Genomic DNA, 19,746 nt, shown 5'->3' on the forward strand with positions numbered 1-19,746 from the left:
AAATACTTTATCCCATTTAATCAGTTTTTTAAATAGTTGGTAAATTTTTCCAATGAAAGTAGTTTAAATATGAAAATATGCAACAATTTGGTATCATTTGCTGACTCTTTGCGCCTCCACGCCATGCTGAGCCTGCAAAGCTCCTTGTCCAGGGGGTTTCTGCCATTTCTTTCTCCAGGGATTGAACCTGCGCCTTTCAAGCAGAAGGCGAAGTCTTCACCACCGAGCCCCGAGCCCTACAACTTAGCACCATCCTAATACGGGCACTGCCGTGATTGCAGCCTTCTATTCTGTTCTCTTAGTAAGTTATAACATTACAGTTGCCATAAATAAAATAAATGTCTGGTAAGAATAAAAATAATTCAAAATGGATTTAAAATATTTACACTTCTACAATTTCCCCAAACCTGTGTTCTGTTATTGTTGTTTTCTTAAAGTCATTTCACCTTGTATTTTCCAGACTGTGGGCATAAAGACATTTAACTTGCATGGCTATAGCAGACTGCACCACAGAAATCAAGAAAATAAAAGTTTATGTCATCCAACAATCTAATGCTACAGCATGCAATCTAATGTTCAGCATGCAATCAATCACAGCGCCTCGAAAGTCTTTCTCTTTATTTTACTTTAGGTGATTAAATGACTTTGTTTTTAGAACTAAAATACAGGGTTTTTTTTTTAATAGGTTTTTTTTTTTGAAAAGTGCCTTTTAGATTCTATCCCAATGTTATCATATTAAACATTTATTTTTTAAATAACCGTATGTAACTAGCTCTTCCGTTTCTATCTGGTTTCTCTTATAAAATAAGTCAATTCTCAACAGCCTACATCAATGAAGGAAAATGTAACATAAAGGCAAGAGTAATTGCCAACAGGTCCTTCCAGGTTATTCCTCATAAAAAAACCTTCCTTTGATATCAAGAATGCCCGAACAGTTGATTATTAACTGCAGATCATCCTCCTTCACAGAGCTGTGACAGAAAACAAATTGTATGTGTTGAGGAATACACTGAGGTTGGTGGAAGGAAATAGAATTTTTCAACACAGGCCAAAGATCATAACAGGACAGAAATAAAAAAAACCCACAAAGACAGGGGGACCAAAAAAAAAAAAAAGAAAACAACCTTAAACAAAATGACAAACAATGGGTGAGAATAGACAACAAGGAGATCCATATGGACATACACCAAAATTAACAAGTCAACATTATTAAATATGCTAACACTATACTGGAACATTCTAACTAGATCATAATTTCTAAGAATTATGAAATAATCCTCTTACTATATTCAGCAGTGCACATGCCTTATTAGATTACTAGGTTTTATTTGAGTCTTCACATTTTAGGACTGGGGATGAGAAAATTTCACCATCAGAAAACAATACAATTTCTTATTGGGGGGATGGTACGGAAAATACAAGGCTTGAAGAACATAAATTAGCAGCTTGAAGAAAGAGCTCTGAAGGATGAAAAAAATCTGTATTCAAACAATTCCACTTCCACTAAGGTAAAGGGGTAAAGATTCATCAAGGTTTAATTTTTTTAACCTTACTTTTATCATAAATCTGAGTTATACAAGTTAGTAATTCTCAATTCAAATTGCAAGTATTATCGACAGAAGAAATTCTTTTCTTTCTTCAAGCTAATATGGTGGCATCTGGTGCTAATAGTGACTGTGTTATCAACCAATGAAAAACAAGTATGCTTAAAAACATTTTTTTTCCCAGAAAGCTAAGAATTGAAATGGTTTATCAAGAAAGAGAATAGAAGATACTTTACTTATAAAATCTTTTGCTATGGACTTTTGAGAATTGTTTGAGAATAGGACAAATAAGCTTTGTATTTAAGTACATAAAAAACAAGCCCAAAATCTAATCATAATAAAAATCATATTTGCCAACCCAATTTTTTCCCTTTGTCCTATTTTATTTTTTTTGCTAGGGAGAGGCGTTGTGGGGTAATAGCAGGAAATAAGGTGGAGCAGCTGCACAGACAAGATGAGGTACAGCGCTGTGTTCTACCTCCATTCTAGCCTACTGCTGGCTATGTCTTATTGCAAATGAGATGAGCTGTTTGGGGAGCCAGTTATCAAAATCTGTGGGATCAAATTGTGCCCCCTGTCCACTTTTGCCAGGAACTTTTTAGGGACCCTGGCAAGATTCAGGTAATAGGAGTACTAGAAGTCAGGATGACAAGATTTCTAATTACTTGGAAAGTGGTGTGCACATGCCTGTATGTGTGTACAAGCACATGTATATGCACAAAGGATGTTTACCCTAGTGCTAGCAATGTTAGTCTTAGGACACGTAGAGAAAACTGTTTGAAATGGAGGCCAGGGTTTGAACTAGATGGCTTCTATTTTAGTCACACAAATCTACGGAAATAATCCATGTGAATGAACTTCAAAGAGAAGAAATGACTACCTTAAATTTCTATAATAATATAAAATACAGCCCACAAAATCTCATGTTAATGTTGTTACTATTTCATGAAAAATAGTCTAATGGCAATAATTAGTTACTCAAATTTCCTATTTCAGGTCAAAATATACCATTACTGCCAAGACCACTGTGCATAAAAATATAATGTTAAGTGGGTAACACATGTATATTTCTTTTACTAAGGGAGAAGACACAAAACTTGGTCAGGCTTGCTTACCATTACAATGTGCATTAAAGGTATTTTTAATTATTCTATTGAGTTTAAACATCTCTTCTCTGCTAACAGCCGCAAGCTCTGAATCCATAAGGAAAAAAAATTAACACTCTAGTTTCCTTTATTATCTCCTGCAGTCTGGATATAAGGGAAAACTCTAAGGCTGGTTTAATAACATTGCAATGCAGGTGGTATCTCAATTCAAGCAACAGATGTACTCTTAGAAAACTGAGTTCAAATCAATTATGTCTAAAAATCAAATTCTCGGAAACATATTAAGCATTTAAAAGAATCTCAACATATATTTTTTAAGATGTAGGAATCCTTTTGCAATCAAAATAATTGCTATCTAACTTGTCTGTAAATGCAATTCTTCAATATTTTGGTTTTTTAAAAAGAACTGGCACAAAAAACCCAACCAAACAAAAAGAACAGGCACACATGCACTGTTCAACATTTTAAAAATAACTAAATACTGTACTATTGATTCTTTTAACATTTTAATGCAAACTTACACAAACTTTGAAGTATTTCATTATGATTTTGCATACAGGAATAATGTCAGATCTCCTCCAATTCTGTGATTCATATTAATTCTAATAAGCTAGATGCAACCACCCCACTTGCAGCTGGGAGCTGAGCACTTACGTATCAAACAAGGTTGTGCCTAACCTAAAAGGGAGGTTGGGTAATCTCCAGGGAATATCAGGTTGTCCAGGAAGTAGAGATGAGATAAATAATAAGCAGCCTTTCTTTAGTTAACATTTTACATGATGGCAACCCAACACTTGAATGCTGAAGGGTGCTCTTCATAATACTGATATAAAATTGCAGCTAACAATATGTAAGTATTTTACAAAGGGAAACAAATTATTCTACTATTCTGGTCTAATCCAGTAATCAAATATGGACAATGTATACACTGAAATACAAAGGTTTTATTCAGATACAATATTCTTTTCTATTTTTAAATGAGAATTCAGCTGTCAGATGCTCTAGAACTGGTCTACTGGGGAGATGATTTGTATTTACGGGGTGGAGCACAGGGATTTATTTTTTAATCTATACAAAGCTTTAACATTTCATTTTTCCTTGGAGGAGGGGATGGGTTCCTACCAGATATTCAGGGATATACTAAATTTGGGGTTACCATTATATGGTTGGCACAAATTCAACGCTAGAGTAGGAACTATAAATGTTTTCTTTAACTGTATGCCAAACTGAATAATCTCCCTGGGAAAAGAACCTCCTCCTCCTCCTCCTGCCTTTCCTACCTCCTGCCCCTCCCCCACCAACACTGCCTCCCTGCTGTGCAAAGAGCCCTTTGTCCTGCCCTGCACTTATCTAGCTGTTTGGCCATATTGACAGGCCAACTAGAGGCATAATAAGCGAGTCAGTTTGCCATAAGCAGCTGGCAATTTGAAACAAAAATCCTCCTTTTCTACTCAGACCAAGTCCTGCTGCAGGCGTCTCTGGCTCCTCCCATGCTTCCATCTATTTTTCAAATAGCACAGCTAGGAATTCTGCATTTTCCCTCAACTAGGTAGCACATCAGAAACTTCCCCAGACAGAAACATTCTGAGTAAAGTCCTACATCTACTGCTTTTTCTGTGATTCATAACACAGGCCAAGGAGTATCCTCAGCTCTAGGTGTATACACATGACTAACACGGCTAAGGAAATGATTATTACTTCAATCTGCCATCAAAACTCTTCAGAATTTTCATACTTCAAGGGAAGACAGAAGAGCACAGATGTTGGTGAGATCAAATCAAGTCATATATATCAGATAAAGATATCCAATAATCTTGGTGTTTTAAAAATACTAAGACATTATTCCAATAAGCAGAAAATTCCTTATCCCTGTCTTTATGTCAAAGATACTTAAAGTGACCCTTACATCTCTCCCTAAGGTATTCAGCAAACAATATCAATATGATGGAAAAACTGAGTGAGGCAGGATGGGATTACAAATTCCTTGCTTGGTGAGAGCAGACATAAAGTAGACAGAGATTCTGCTTCATTGTTGTTTTTATCTCTCATACTTCTCTTCCTAAGCGTTAGCAGTTTAATATATTCTGTCAGAATAAGAATTCTCTAAAGCAATGCTTTCCAACACACTGCCCCCCACCATGTTATAGGGTATCTACTCAATTCAGAATGAATGTACAACAGAACATTTTTCATAAGACTGATTAAACAAAATATGTACTGAGAAATTAAAGAAATGATATTCTATCAACCTCTCATGAAGTACCCTGAATCTTCACCACAAGAGAAGTCACTGCATCAAGAGAAAGGTTAAAAATGCCATTTCACCCCATACCTTGGAATTTTTGGCAGCAAGGAATGGTGTCAATCGCTATTTATCATAGGTACATTATACTTTTGGGAGTGAAAGAATTTTTTTTTTTCAAATAACCACCAGTTGTATTACTAAATAAATATTATCTCACAATTTTGCAGAGTTGAAGTTTCGTTTGTCCTAAATAACAAAAAATAAGAAAACTTTATTTTATGATCCACTTTTTCACTGGTAACATGTATCCAACAATCACTGACTGTCCTTAGCTTTTGCCCAATATTTCATAAATTACTTGACTATGAAGAGGATAAAACACAAGTGGTTGCCTGCACATCTGCATTTTGAACAGTATTATTTTCCTGTCCAAAGGGAAAAAATGAAGTGGCCATCCTCCTCCAGAAAGGCCAAAATAAGTCCAAAAAGTATGTACATTTCTGGACACAAAACACTATCAGAAGACAGTAAAAATTTCAAGCATGCTGGTTAAATAAATTCTATGAAAAGGCCCTCTATGCTCTTAAGGAAATGATCTTACGTTAAGATCTCAAAGGGGTTCCGAACAGGAAATACAAGTTAAAAGCGATTATTTTATAAGGTAGCTTTCATATTATATAATAACTTAAAGACATTTGTATCTATGTTAAACAGCCAGTATGAGTGACACCATACTTATCTGATACGGCATCTTTTATATGTGATAGTAATAAGAATTAGAACCACCTAAAACGTTATCCATTAAAGGTTCTGTTTCATTAGTCCGCCTGTAACACTGAAAGACAATGCAAGCAACATTTGTGAATGACAAAACTCATTTCCATTCTTTCTGGTTCCCGCCACAAAGACCAGAGTCATACTACACATTATAGATGACTGGGTTCCTTACACAAAATTGAATATACTAAAATTCTGAAGGAAAAAAAAATATATATAGGATGCATGAGTCTTAGGGGGAGACAATAACGGGCATCTGTTAAGTATTGGATGTAACTGATGGTTTATCGGGCTGGTGATTCTCCTTCAAGTACTTCCATGCTCAACAAACTGTTCTGCTTAATCAGAGATCTTCCTAAACTGTGGGAACTGTGGAAGAGGAAAGACTACATAAGGGGCCTAGAGGTTATCATCTCAAGTATCCTGTATACTAGATTTATTCAATTTCTGAGTATTCCTTCTAGTCTGTCATATTTCAAATGGATCACTGTCAAACACATACATCCTTGTGATCTCAGATGACTATACTCAACACATATTTTAATTAATCAATATCACAGGTCAAATTCTAAAGAAATAATCTAATTTGGAGAAATCTATTACTTACTAACACAGAAAATAAGAAAATACTTGATATTTATATACAGAAATCATTCTGAAAAGGACAGTTGTTTTTAGAGTTTAAGACCCAATATAGTAAAATGTTTAGCAAAACATCTGTTCAATAAGGTATATATGGCCTAACAACTGGAAGAAAGAAGACATACAAATAAAGTATTAAAATTGATTTAATGATTAAAAAGATGGGAGGAAAACATGCCAGCTGCAGAAAAATCAACTGATATTTTCCCCATTCTGGTTCTCAGGAAGATCCTTAAATTCTTATTACCTTGGTTTTAAAAGGATCGAAAAAATTAAAACTGAAATGGAACTTCTGGTCCTATCCAAGCAAAATCCCCAGATTAAAACCAAAAATCTGCCACAAAAACCAAACATAAGTCTTTAACTACAATCCAGTTTCCAAATGCTGATATCCATAAATGGGTAGAAGGTTATGAATTGCTAATTCTCATCTCCCCACCAATAAAATGCAAACCAGCTCAGCAGTGAAAATTCCCAGGAAAGCAAGGTTTCCGTCTTAGCCCTGAAGCAGCCATTGCCTAAGTGCAGCTCCCTGCAGCCAACAGCATTAATGGACGCTGCACTGCTGTCCTTCCCTGGAGACAGCAGCCAGCACTACTCAAGCTTCTCACGTAGCAACCAGAGCTCCAGAGCCAGCAGCTGCTGCTGCCTTGTATACTCACCCCTGTGATCCAACCCAAAGGAACAACCTTCTTCTTACCCCACCCCCACTCCTTACACATTCTTTTTTTTTTTTTTTTTGGACTAGTGCTCCATGCCAGAAGGGCTGGAATTATGCCTTTAGAAAGAAACAATCCTAAGGTCACTCTTTTAGTTTTAACTGTGGCTTTTTATTAGAAAAATCAACAGTTACCAAATTCCAAATATACACTTAATCAGGCAGCAATTTAGGAGTGAAGATTAACCTTTAGTCTTTAAAAGGCCAATTTGCTAAACATTCTCTTTACAGTCAAATTGAAATTTGCAGTTAAAGACAGAAGCTTGTGTTGTGTCCTACCAAAGGACATAATCATTTTTCTACATAGTGACATCCTGAGTAAACCTTAAAGATTCTTATCCCATAACAAACCAGAATTTTTGGCTATAGAAGAAAACTAATGATCCTCCTGAAAAAACCGGTAGAAACCTAATAAAAAAATTTCCTGTCCTCCAAGAGGCCAAGAAACCTCTGAAAATGTGAGGTTTACTAGCTCAGATTTCACACACCTCAAATTACCACTTATAATTTTCCTCTCAGAATGACCTATAAACACTGATACAAAACTAATCAAGAAAATTTCCCAAATAGGGGGTACACATTCTCTTGAAAATCTCAGAACACTCAGCTCCTCTGGATCCATCCTAATCACAGTATTGCTATGTAATATGTAACATCTGCCCAACAAAAATGTTAATATGACCTTGGTCATAAATATGTCATTTAAATGCAACTCGTTTCATCAAGTGATAAAGGAAATTTGCAGAGGACCTGGGGATTCTTTTAGTACTATAAGAACGGGGAAAACTGGAAAAATAACCTAAGTATAGACAAAGCCCAATGCAACCCAGAGGTCCGGGCAAGAAATGAGTTAGTGGTGAACACACTGCACAAGTAACATGAGAAAGCAGAAAATGCAGGTCATACACGCACCCCTGACCCAGACGAGCAAAGCTGGCTGCAGCATCAGTATCCAAGGGAAAGACCAGTTATTCCCAAGAAGTGAGATGAGCAAAGCAGCTCTGTAGAATAAATTAGCATAGAAGGGGCTTTCCCAACAGAAACTTTCCCTCTCACGCGATTCACCTACTTAAAAACCAGGGCTTTTTCTCACCACCATTCACTTCGCATCCCTGGCTTCCACGCACAGGAAAAGAGAATTCATAAAGGCTACATTTTTCTGCCTTTAAAGACGTTCGCAAATGATCGCTCTCCACGCCCAAGGCAGGGAAAACGACACAATCTGGCTCAACTCCAAGTTAGAACCCTACAAATTCAGTGAGGCCGTCTCAGATATACTGGGGCTTACGCCACTGGGAGCCCAAGAATGTGAGGTGGGGGTGGCGAAGGTAATGTCCTTAGTGTGGGAAAAGAAGGAATCCTCTGCGATTGGGACCCCAGGACGAGGGGGAAGGCGTCCAGGAACATTCGGGGGTGGGGTGGGGAGATCGAAGCCCCCCACCCCGAGGGATCAGAGTTGTCACAAGGCCGCGCGAACGGGGGTGGGGGTGGGGGTGGGAGTGGGGTTTGGGGAGGGGGAAAAAAGTGTGCCTGTGTATTTTGAGAGGAAAGCGGCGAGAGGCCTATCCTCAAGTAAAAGGTAAACGTGGAGTAGGCAGTTCCCAGGAAAAGGGGTGAAGAGGCGTGGGGGGAGGGGAAGCGTCCTGACCCAGGAAAGACGTGAAAAGGGTAGTGGGGTCGACGAGATTACGGATGGGGCCTCTCCGCCTGGGAAAGGGGTGCAACGATGTGTGGGGGGCGGCCAGGGGGATGAGAAGGGGCAGCATCCTCCTACTGAGAGCCTGGGGAGGGCCAGGCCCACGTCCCGAGAGCAACCGCGGGGAGACGGAGGAGGTGACCCTTCCCTCCCCCGGGGCCCGGTCGTGAGGGTAGGTCTCTCTTTTCTGTTGGACCCTTACCTTGTCCCAGGCCTGGGCCCGGGCTGCGGCGCACGGCACTCCCGGGAGGCAGCAGGACTCGAGTTAGGCCCAACGCGGCGCCACGGCGTTTCCTGGCCGGGAATGGCCCGTGCCCGTGAGGTGGGGGTGGGGGGCAGAAAGGCGGAGCGAGCCAAAGGCGGGGAGGGGGAAGGGCCAGGGAAGGAGTGGGGGCCGGCACTACAGTGTTGGCGGACTGGCGGGACTGGGGCTGCGTGAGTCTATGAGCGCAGGCGGGCGGCGGCCGCCCCTCCCCCGGCGGCGGCGGCGGCGGCGGTAGCAGCTCACTCAGCCCGCTGCCCGAGCGGAAACGCCACTGACCGCACGGGGATTCCCAGCGCCGGCGCCAGGGGCACCCGGGACACGCCCCCTCCCGCCGCGCCATTGGCCCCTCCGCCCACGGCCCCGCACCCATTGGCCAACTCGCTGCCAATCAGCGGAAGCCGCCGGGGCCATCTAGAGAAGAGGCTGTGCTCTGGGGCTCCGGCTCCTCAGAGAGCCTCGGCTAGGTAGGGGAGCGGAACTCTGGTGGGAGGGGGTCCGGCGGATTGGTGGGGGGATGGGTGGCTGAGGTCGTCTGGCCGGTAGCTGGGGGTCGTCTTCCCCGGTGGGAAGACGGGAGTATAGCGTTTGTTACGCTGAAAGGGGAAGAGGTGGTCAGAGGCAGGCGGGAGTGCGGCCCGCCTTGCGGCAACCGAAGGGGGAGGGAGAAGGGAGCGGAAAAGGCTCGAATCCTGACGGAGCCATTGCTCCTGCAGAGGGAGGAGCGCTTCCGGCTCTTATCTTGTCACTGATTGGTTGCTGCTCCTCCCGCCGTGTGTGAAAACACAAATGGCGTGTCTTGGTTGGAGTAAAGCGCCTGTCAGTTACAGCCTCGGGAGTGCGCAGCCGCCTAGGGACTCTCGCATTGCCCCCTGGGTGGGTGCTTAGGTAGGTAGGGTGGAGAGAGACTTGGACGGGCAGGCGCGGTCGGCCTCCCACGGGGAGGTAGGGGTGGGGGTGGGAAGGGAGGGTCAGTGAAAGTGGCTTCGCGCGGGCGTCCTACCACCCTCCCCTTCCTTCGGGGGAGTCGGTTTACCCGCCGCCTGCTTGGCTTCGGCATCTGATTGGCTGCTGAAGCCCAGGGAACGGCCCCTTGTTATTGGCTCGAGTCCCAAATGAGCGAAACCACTGCGCGGGTCGGCGGGGAGGTGGTTGTTGGTACGGTCCTCCCCGAGGCCCAGCGCCGCAGTGTCTGGCCCCGCGCCCCTGCGCAACGTGGCAGGAAGCGCGCGCTGGAGGTGGGGGCGGGCTGCCGGGCCGAGGATTCTGGGTGGTGGCGATTGCGGCTCCGCCCTGGGCGCCCGCTGCCTGAAGGACAAGACTAGCCCGACCTGCTCCTGGACCCGTGGGGTTGGAGGGAGGAGTAGGGGTCGGTGCTGCTGGTTTGTGGGTGGGAGGTGCATGTTCTCCAAAAATCGGCGCGAGCTGCAATCCTGAGGTGGCTGCAGTGGAGGAGGCGGAGAGAAGGCCGCACCCTTCTCAGCAGGGGGAGGGGAGTGCCGCAATACCTTTATGGGAGTTCTCTGCTGCCTTCTGTCTCCTAAGGACCGCCCTGGGCCTAGAAGAATCCCTCCCTCCCCCGCGATCTCGTCATCGCCTCCATGTCGAGTCTCTCCTCGATTATGGGCGGGATTCTTTTGCCCAGGCTTAACCTTATTCCTGGGCGTTGTCCTGCAGGGGATTGAGCACGCATAAGATTTAGAACCCAATTTCTTTATCTTCCCACAGACTTGGGTTTGTGTCACAAAATAATTATAATAGGGGTAGTGGAGTGAAATGAAGTCCAGGCAACACCTGGGACTGATTTTATGCAGCAAGACTGCGTGTTACTACTTCTTAACATCCTTTTGTTGCATTTTTTCCTGGAGATTGAGAGAGAGATTAAAAGCTTGATCTCCTGAGTTTTATACTCTCCTCATTTGAGACAGTTGAGAAATAGGTTAAAGGCATGATCTTGAGTTTCCCATTTGAGACCGTTGCTACACTGCCAAAACAGAGCAACTTAGATTAAATCTTAAAAATTTAATTCCCCACCCTTGCATTCTCAGAGTCAGGCCTTTTAGCAACTCTCACTCATACTTTCAGCCCCTTTTCTGTTTGTTATACTTGCTTATCCTGTCCCAGTCATACCATTGGCTTTCTCCTCTCCTGTTTTTGGTATCCCGGTGAGTCATGAAACCAGACAGGTTTCACCACCAATTAAGGCTACCCAGCTCGAGCATAGGCTTCACTCTTGCCCAGCAATGCGTTTATTCCTCTTTTATGGATATTCTTGAATCTTTACCTTGATTTTCATTTAATTTTTAACCTTGGCTGGGATTCTACTGACCCTCTTCATAGTCCAGATGATCTTGACTACTGCTTTGCTGAGAATTGGACGTGAGGTTCAGCAACATCTCTCTTATATCCTTAGAATACCTTTCAATCCATTTTCATTGATATACTCATCAGTTAGTAATCGAGCTCAGTTGCCATAAGGCTAGTATCCTCCGAACTAGTATCTCTTGTCTGTGGTATCTGCTGATAAAACTTTCATGTGTCCAGGACAGTTGTTCTCATACAAAGATACAGCATGGAAGTAACTGATCCAGTTCCTTTACTGGCTGGTAACTACTGACAGTGTTGTAGCCACAAGTTCTGGGAAACAAACTCACTCAGAAGGACAATGCAGGTAGTGGAGTGCAATTTATTACACCGGCGGGCCCAAGGCAGAGTCTTCTCTTAGCCAAGGACCCCGACCAGCATTTGTGAAAATCTTTTATACCTCACGTGTACGTGTCTGAACCCACCACCCCAAATTCCTTGAGTCTTACATAAACGAAGGGTAAATACAATCACAATAACCCCATCATTCATGTGTTATAAGACTAGATAAACAGTGGACATTTATCAATAGGCCTGTGGTCATATCCTGATAAACATAATGGAATTTATGACTTTGTTCTGTTATAGAGATAATTAGCATATTCTTTTAGGCAATGGAGAGTCCAAGTACAAGTCCTAAGGCTGTTTTATGGGAGGTGAGGGTCTGGTTTTCCATTGGTATGCCATTTCTATAGACACCTGGCACAAAGTTCAGAGTCCATTGGGAGGGTGACCATGCGTGTAGCCTAATGGTTGCAGCCTGGCCTAAGATGGAGTCCAGCTCTGTCTGTTTCCTCCTTCAACAGGATGAATTCCCTCATCACAAATGTGATGTTCAAGGTCCCGCAGTGGACTAACCTCATCTTAACAGCCTTTTTGTTTGTGACAGTTTTCCACATACACACTCAAACAACATTATCAGACCTCTTTGTAGGGTGGTTCCTCCTGGAATGCTACCCTTTGATAGTCCTTACCCTTCCAATAAAGACGGTTAAAACTCGAATATCATCTCCCCTATGATCTTGCTTTCTGTGATCTATGCTTTAAACCAGAATCCCCTTTCTCTTGGTCCCATAGCAGATTGAATCATAGCACTTCTCAGGTGGTTGTCATTGCTTGTTTAAATTCTCTTAACTCTTCTGAGCTTCTTGTTGCGTGTTGTACCTAAGTTCCTAGTATATTCCTTGATGGGCTAGCCAACCTTAACTAACACAGAGTGAATAACTTGTAGATGTCTTTATAAGGTTTGATAGATTGTCCTCTGTTAACACTTGTGTGCTTGCTAAGTGTTCTAGATTAGCACTGTCCAGTATAAGATTCTCCAGTGATGGAAACGTTCTGTAGTGTGCTATCTGATACGGCCGCTAACCATACATTATTCTTGAGCCCTGGACATGTGGCAGTTGTGACTAAGGAACTGAATTTTAAATTTTATATAATTTAAATTACTGCTGTGCAGTGTGGCTCTAGCTACAGATTAGTGGATTGCAGAATACTTAATGTTGTTCACTCACTCAGTGATGTCTGACTCTTCGCGACCCCATGGACTGCCCCACACCAGGCTTCCCTGCCCTTCACCATCTCTGGGAGCTTGCTCAAACTCTTGTGCATTGAGTCAGTAACGCCATCCAACCATCTCGTCCTCTGTCATCCCCTTCTCCTGCCTGCAGTCTTACATGGACGTTGATAATTTTCTCTTCATACTGAGCAGTGAGGAACCTCTGGCACCTTTAGGTTCCCCCCACACCACCCCGACTCCTGCCAGGTTGGTTGGTTGGTTGGCAGGTTTTAATACTGGATTGACCACAAAGTTCATCTGGGCTTTCCGTATGATATGGAAAAACCCAAATGAACTTTTTGGCCAACCCAATACCTATTTGTATTCTTGTGCTCAGTTGCTCAATTATGTCTGACTCTTTGCAACCCAGTGGACTGTAGCTTCGCTGTCCATGGGATTTTTCAGGCAAGGATACTGGAGCAGGTTGCCATTTCCTGACAGCTAAATCCAGAAAACCATTTCTAAAGATAAACCTGCCTTGAACAATGTTGAGAAAGCAAGTGTTGATGTGTCTGAGTTTCAAAAAATAATAACATAATGAATTTTAGGGAAGTGGGATTTCATTACACCATAATGATGACAGGAGTTTAGTGAGAAGTAGGACTTTAAAAGACAAGTTTTTTAACTTAAAATTTTTCCTTAAAATATGAGAAGTGCACATAATTGGCTTGCTATTTAATGCAGACTCCCAGTCTCACACCCAGATTCTGAATTCAGTTAAGATTGGTGGGGGGGATTAGAATTCTGTGTCTTTTATATCCTTCCGATGTTGGTAGCCGGTAAATCACACTATAAATACAGTCCTATGGGGCTACAGTATGCCTGTCTTCAGTAGTTTTAGAAACTTATAGGTCAGATTATTTTGTTTTTTTGAGAAGGAATGTTAAACTGTTCCAAGTAAATTTTTTTTTTTTTTTTTGAGAAGTTTCCTTTTTTGTCTATTTTCCCACTGCATTCATTCCTCAAGGATATGGATTTGTTTTTGATTCCCCGGTGCCTGAACCTAGAGCTGAGTGCTCAATAAATGTTGATTTTATTGACTTAAATGTGAAATTGATTTTCAGATAATAGTTTTAAGTCCACAGAAACAATGCTCCTTTTACAGAGAAACTTTAGGATTATACTTAATCCAAATTACCTAATATTCTATTCATAAAGGAAACTGATGCCTCATGGTCTCTGAATACATTTGTCGGCCATTTAGCTCTTCCTTGGGTTTCCTGTACAAACCCTTGCACTTAGCCTCTTCCTGTGCTTGACTTCCTTAGACTTTTATTACAATTTTTAAAACAAACCCACTACTTAGCTCCTTTTGAAGTAGAGCCATATTATTTCCTATACTCCTAGGACAAAAATTGAGTCGAGTGAAAACATACTTGCATGAGAGAATTGAAGGTTTTGTAAATGCTCTTAATTTTTTAAAAGATTTACAAAATTTGAACATAATGTTTCTGTCATATTTTTTGTGCACAGAAGGGGTATGGTAAATTATGGTTTGCAGCTGTTAATCCAAAATGTGATAGGGATCAGCATCAGGAGGGTAAGACTAGTTTGTTTTAGGCAGCATGTGAGATTTTAATTCACCAAGTATTGGGAGCACAGAGTCTTAACACTGGACCACCAGGGAAGTTCATAGGCCAACCTTAATTGTAGAACACATCGTTAGGTCACGTACCCAGAAGTCTGGTACTTTAGATTGCAGACTGAGAATTGTTGATTTAGTTAACTGATAGTGTACTACTTTATATTGGAGGATGTATTACTCCAGAAGACTTTTTCTTATCCATGACCCCCCATGGAGTCTTGATGGAATGGGTGAGAAACTGGAATATTAGAGAACTGTTAATGCATGGAATAAAATATTTAGATTATTTTATGTAGGCCAGAGTTGAACTTAACTGACTTATACATGATATCATGGGGTATACCTTACTGGTGACTAGAGAGACTATTTCTGCCTCTGATTATATCTGAAAGTCATGGTTACATTTAATAATCCTACTTTCCAGCTTTTTTCCTGGACCTTTGGTTTGTAGTAGTACTTGATTACCCTTTGTTTTCTAGTTTTTGGGGTTTTTGAAAAAGTTGTTTACACTGGGCTCTTCCTGCTGACAACAGTAAGACATTTTCAGATACATATAGAACTACTTATTTTACCAGCTAACTAAGCATGTCTAGTGAATGGATTCTGGACAGTTCAGTCAACACTCTTTACAGACTTTTTTCTTTTTACTGACCTTCGGTCAAAATCTCATCCCAGACATTTTACTATAATAAGCAGTGGCAGCTTACTCGAGTGCATGCTATAGGCAAAGCTAATGGAAACACAGGATAGAAGAAATGAACTAATAATATTCATTGAGTTCCAGTTGTGTACTGGATAGTATGCCAAATTCTGCCGGTGTATTTAGTGTGGTTCTGATACATAAAACCTCATCTCACTGAGTAGGAAACTAAAGCTTTGACATTGAACAACTTTCTTACAGACACAGCAATTTATTAAGGGCCAGGGATCAAACTCTGGTCTGATTTGCTTAGCTATTATTAACCAATTTAGGGTACTGTCTTTTCTGATGGAAACAGTCTTTTAATCTAGGTGCACATACAGGATAGGCTGTAGGGTGAAGGCAGAGAGACCACTTAGGAAGTTCTTTTATAGTAGTTCAAACAGGAAATGATGAGATCTTATATACAGTGATAGTCAAGATGGAAAGACAAAGACTTGAACTAGCTAAATGTCAGTCACTGAAAAGAATAGTCTCAACACATTCCTTTCTCAAGGAAGACTTCCATGATGCCTTAACTCCAGTATATTGGGTTCCCCAACTGAATGCTGTCATAGCATTTCTCACAATTATAATTATTAATTGAGGTGTTTTCCCCATACTTCTTTAACTTGCTCCTTCAGGGCATGACTTTGCTTGTTTATGGCTATATCCCTGTTGCCTAAGTATATGGAGGTCTTCAGGGTCAAAACTATTTTTGTAATACAGTTAAGTCCCTTACATATGAACCTTCAAGTTGCAAACTTTCTCTCCAATCATGTAAGTTAGTTCACGTGTCTTGTGTACATTGTCATGATGTAGGGGTTTTCTTTGAGGACGCACTGTTAGTTTTTGAGACACAGGATCCAAACGTAGAACAGTACATAGAGGTTGCAGCAATTGTTAATGCAATCCAATGCTATTGTGTCATCCCTGATGAGAAAAAATGAGCTACTACCCAGACATCACTGGATTGGGTATTCAAGAGGGTAGACAGAATTGAATCCAGCGAAGAACCAAACAGAATCTGTGCTATTCGGATAGAATGGAATCCAGCAAGGAAACAGAACTTGTGCCATCCAGGTCAGGTATGAGAGAAATTGCAGCTTGCTTTCCATCTCCTATTGCTGATAACCTTCAGCTCTACTATCTCCCACCTCCTCTCCCCCCTGCAGTCAGTAACTCTTGCCTGTTCCCTCGATGCCCGCCCTTTATGCCAGCTGTTGTACTATATTATTGTACTTTTCAGGGTACTGTTTTATAAGATTAAAAATGTTTATGTATTAATGTTTCTGTGAAAAATATTATAAACCTGTTACAGTATAGTATGATATAGTCAGTTGTGTTAGGTACCTAGGCTAACTTTGTTATACTTATGAACAAATAAGACTCACCAGTGTGCTCTCAGAACTAAACGCATTTGTATGTAGGGGACATACTATACTAAAATGAAACTTAACCTTTTCAACTCATTAACCTTTTTAACTCATTCTCACAAGTGCATAGAGGCTACATGACATGTGATGATGTCATCAGTGATGTTAATTGAATGGTGCTGTATATTCTTCAATTTTCCATAATTTCCTAAGGTGGTAGGTTTAAGTATGAATGTCTGCATCTATAGAAGTTAACTCAAAGTTAACTGCATCTAAAGAAGTTATACCTTCAAAATCCCAGCAAATCTCAGTATTATGCAGTTGTTATAAAATCCTGTAGTCTTTGTGCCTAAGCATGAACATGAATACATTCTGTTGTCTTGTTGTGAAATAAGGTATTTTCTCACAACTTATAAATTTTTATATTAAATTACAATTTTAGAATATAAATTTACTCAAACCAATTTATATTTTTCTTATTTAAGAATGAAGCATTGGTTTAAAAGACTGGTTGTAAGACTACATGTTCAACCCACAACTACACCATCTGTCTGAAAATGCTAAAAAGATTAATATTTCACAGTGGTCTGAGGGAGAATCGATTCCAAAAAAACTATAATAAAAATCTACTGAAGTATATTAAAGGACAAGTTACCATATGGCATTGGCTGAAGGAACATACATACATGGTAGCAGAGAAACTTTACAGATAGTTGATGCTCCTGAATATGTGTGGGATGAAAAATAAAAAATCATGGTAGTGCTACTCTTTGACAATGCAGTGTAAGATTTGTGGTCAGACATGAATGAAGTGTGTGTGAATATCTCATCTGTAGAAATATACTTAATGCCTTACAGTGGATGAATCTACAAACATGGCTGAGCTTGTTATTTTGCTTTTAGTTGTCCGCAGCAGTGTCAAACAGACTGTCCTACGTGATGCACAATAAACACATTTCCTGAGACAAAGTGTTGAATAACTTTAAAATCTCAGTTTATTCTGATACTTTCACTAATGTTGAACAGCAAAGGTGGTTAAAACTGCCAGCATTTGGCATAATACAGTGGCACCAAACTAGCAGTCATTCTTTACTGCCACCCATTTGCAGTGTAGTGGTCAGAGTTTCATTTAATGATGTCCTTATGAAGATAGTAAAATTATTTATTTAAATCTGGGCCGAAAACATAAGTGATGAAATGGAAAGTTTACATGTGGTGCTTCTGCTACATGCTAAAGTACTCTGGTTGTCTCAAGAAAAAATACGCAACTGAACTGCAGGCTGAATTACCTCCTGTTTTCTTAGAACACCAGTTTTACTCGAAAGAATGACTCAAATTTTTGTTGTCAGAGTTGGCTGTTTGGCAGACATTTTTCTGAGTATGATGGAGGTGAGCTTTTCAGGGAAAACTGACAGCAGTTGTCAATGATAAAATTTCAAATTTGGAAGTGAAAAGTAGAACTTCTGGAAAACTTAAAGGAGCTTGACATCTTTTCAGTACTTAGTATTTTTTTAATGTAATGATTTTAGCTACTATGTAATAAGCTGGGCCAACACTTGGAATATTTCTGTAACTGAGGTGAGCCAGTAATTTCCACAAGGGCAATACATAAAATAACAAAATTGCAAATAAGTAACATTTCAACCAACTGAATGCAGAAGATACAAATCCAGCTTCTAATACTGCCTTCTATTAAGGCAGAGATTTAAGAGAACTGAACTGCAAAAATACACAATGCCAGTCTTTGTGGAAAATAGTTTCTTCCATGAAAATGTTAATGTTACATATTTATTACTGAAATCTTTTTTCCCATTTTAATCTAATATGGTAAGATACTGGTAAACAAAGCTACTTGAGGCCCTGAATTTTTAAGAATGTAAAGGGTTCCTGAGAAGAAACCTGCTATTGCATAGTATATATATATAAACATTCAAATTTGTTGAATATGTGAATGTAGTTTACAGTGGCTCCCAGAGTTAAATGTGGATTACTGGGAGGATGGGCATGCTAGGACAGGGAGCAGGTTTTAGTGGGGAAAGAGGTTCATGTTGAGTTTTAAGTAGGACATACAGAGAAAGGTCAAGTTGACAGTTGGAAATTCAAAATTTGGGCTTGAGAAAAACAAAAACACCATTCTCCTTTCCAGTAAAAATTTCTTTCATCATGGAATATATAATTAAACAGTTGTTACTTCATAATTGATTGATTGGTCTATCTGTTAGCCTTAGGACAAAGGTACGAGGGTTGATACGGCAAGCTTATAGTTTTTTCCACATTGTACACATTTAAAAATTTGATACAGGAGAGTTTCTTTTGAACTTAAAAATGTAATCAAGGTACAATAGTTTGATTTTTTGTACTAGAATTTTCAAACTTTATATATTCTTACATAACACTTCACCTGAACTTGGAAAAGGCTTCTCTCTGCCTAACTCACTAATAATAAGCACTTGTGGGCATTAATGTGCTTTAGGTATTTTACAGACCTTTTAAAATACTTCCTTTTTTTCAGTCTACAGTCCTTGTAGTGCAGACTTGAACCATGTCTGACATTGGTATGTTAAGAATCTAAAATTTTCTAAAAGTTACTACCATTTGAACAGAAGTATTTAAACAAATGTTTCCTTCTCTAGCCACTAGTACACTGTCAGTCTCTGAGAGATAAACATCTTCCTTTCCTTTCATTAAACTTAAAAAATTTGTCTCAGTGTCTGTTATTTCTCTCCCCCCCTCTAAAATATATTCAATGTCTGGTCCATTACCTCAAGTCATTTTTTGTTCAGATTATTAAGATTACCTTCCCCATCTTTTTACATTCCCACGGTGCAGGAGGCCCACTTCAAAAGGAAAAACCAAGATCACACAACTACTAGGTGGCAGTGTCATATACTCATTCTCAGCTTTTCTGAATCCCTCACGTAGCACATTTCCTGTTCCTGTCACCAGATTACAAAACAATACTAGGGAGGAAGATGACAAACTATTACAGTGTTCACTACATACTTACATCATCTTAAACCAATCTGTTCATGTTTTTATAATGGTATTTAATAGGACTAAAGCTATGATAGATCCAGCACAAATTTGATACACTCAAAAACAGCCAATATGCAAAAATGTCTGTATGTTCAACAAATATTAAATGGCCATGCTGGTAGGTAAATATGTCAGGCACTTGGTAAGCAGCAAAGAAA

At 40.3% G+C, this 19,746-nt stretch overlaps 1 protein-coding gene across 31 annotated transcripts in view; it reads right to left on the reverse strand.

Moving 5' to 3' along the window:
- SETD5 (SET domain containing 5) overlaps positions 1-9,272 on the reverse strand; it is a 78,556-nt gene extending 69,284 nt beyond the window's left edge. For all 31 annotated transcript variants that reach the window (XM_081527940.1, XM_081527936.1, XM_081527955.1 and 28 more), the window contains exon 1: positions 8,931-9,272. The gene's annotated coding sequence lies outside the window, so the exon portion shown is untranslated. The remainder of the gene's footprint in view (positions 1-8,930) is intronic.
- Positions 9,273-19,746: the final 10,474 nt, after the last annotated feature.

This window comes from Giraffa tippelskirchi, chromosome 9, assembly GCF_054371585.1.
Source record: "Giraffa tippelskirchi isolate mGirTip1 chromosome 9, T2T-mGirTip1v1.2.pri, whole genome shotgun sequence".
Classification (NCBI taxonomy): Eukaryota; Metazoa; Chordata; class Mammalia; order Artiodactyla; family Giraffidae; genus Giraffa; species Giraffa tippelskirchi.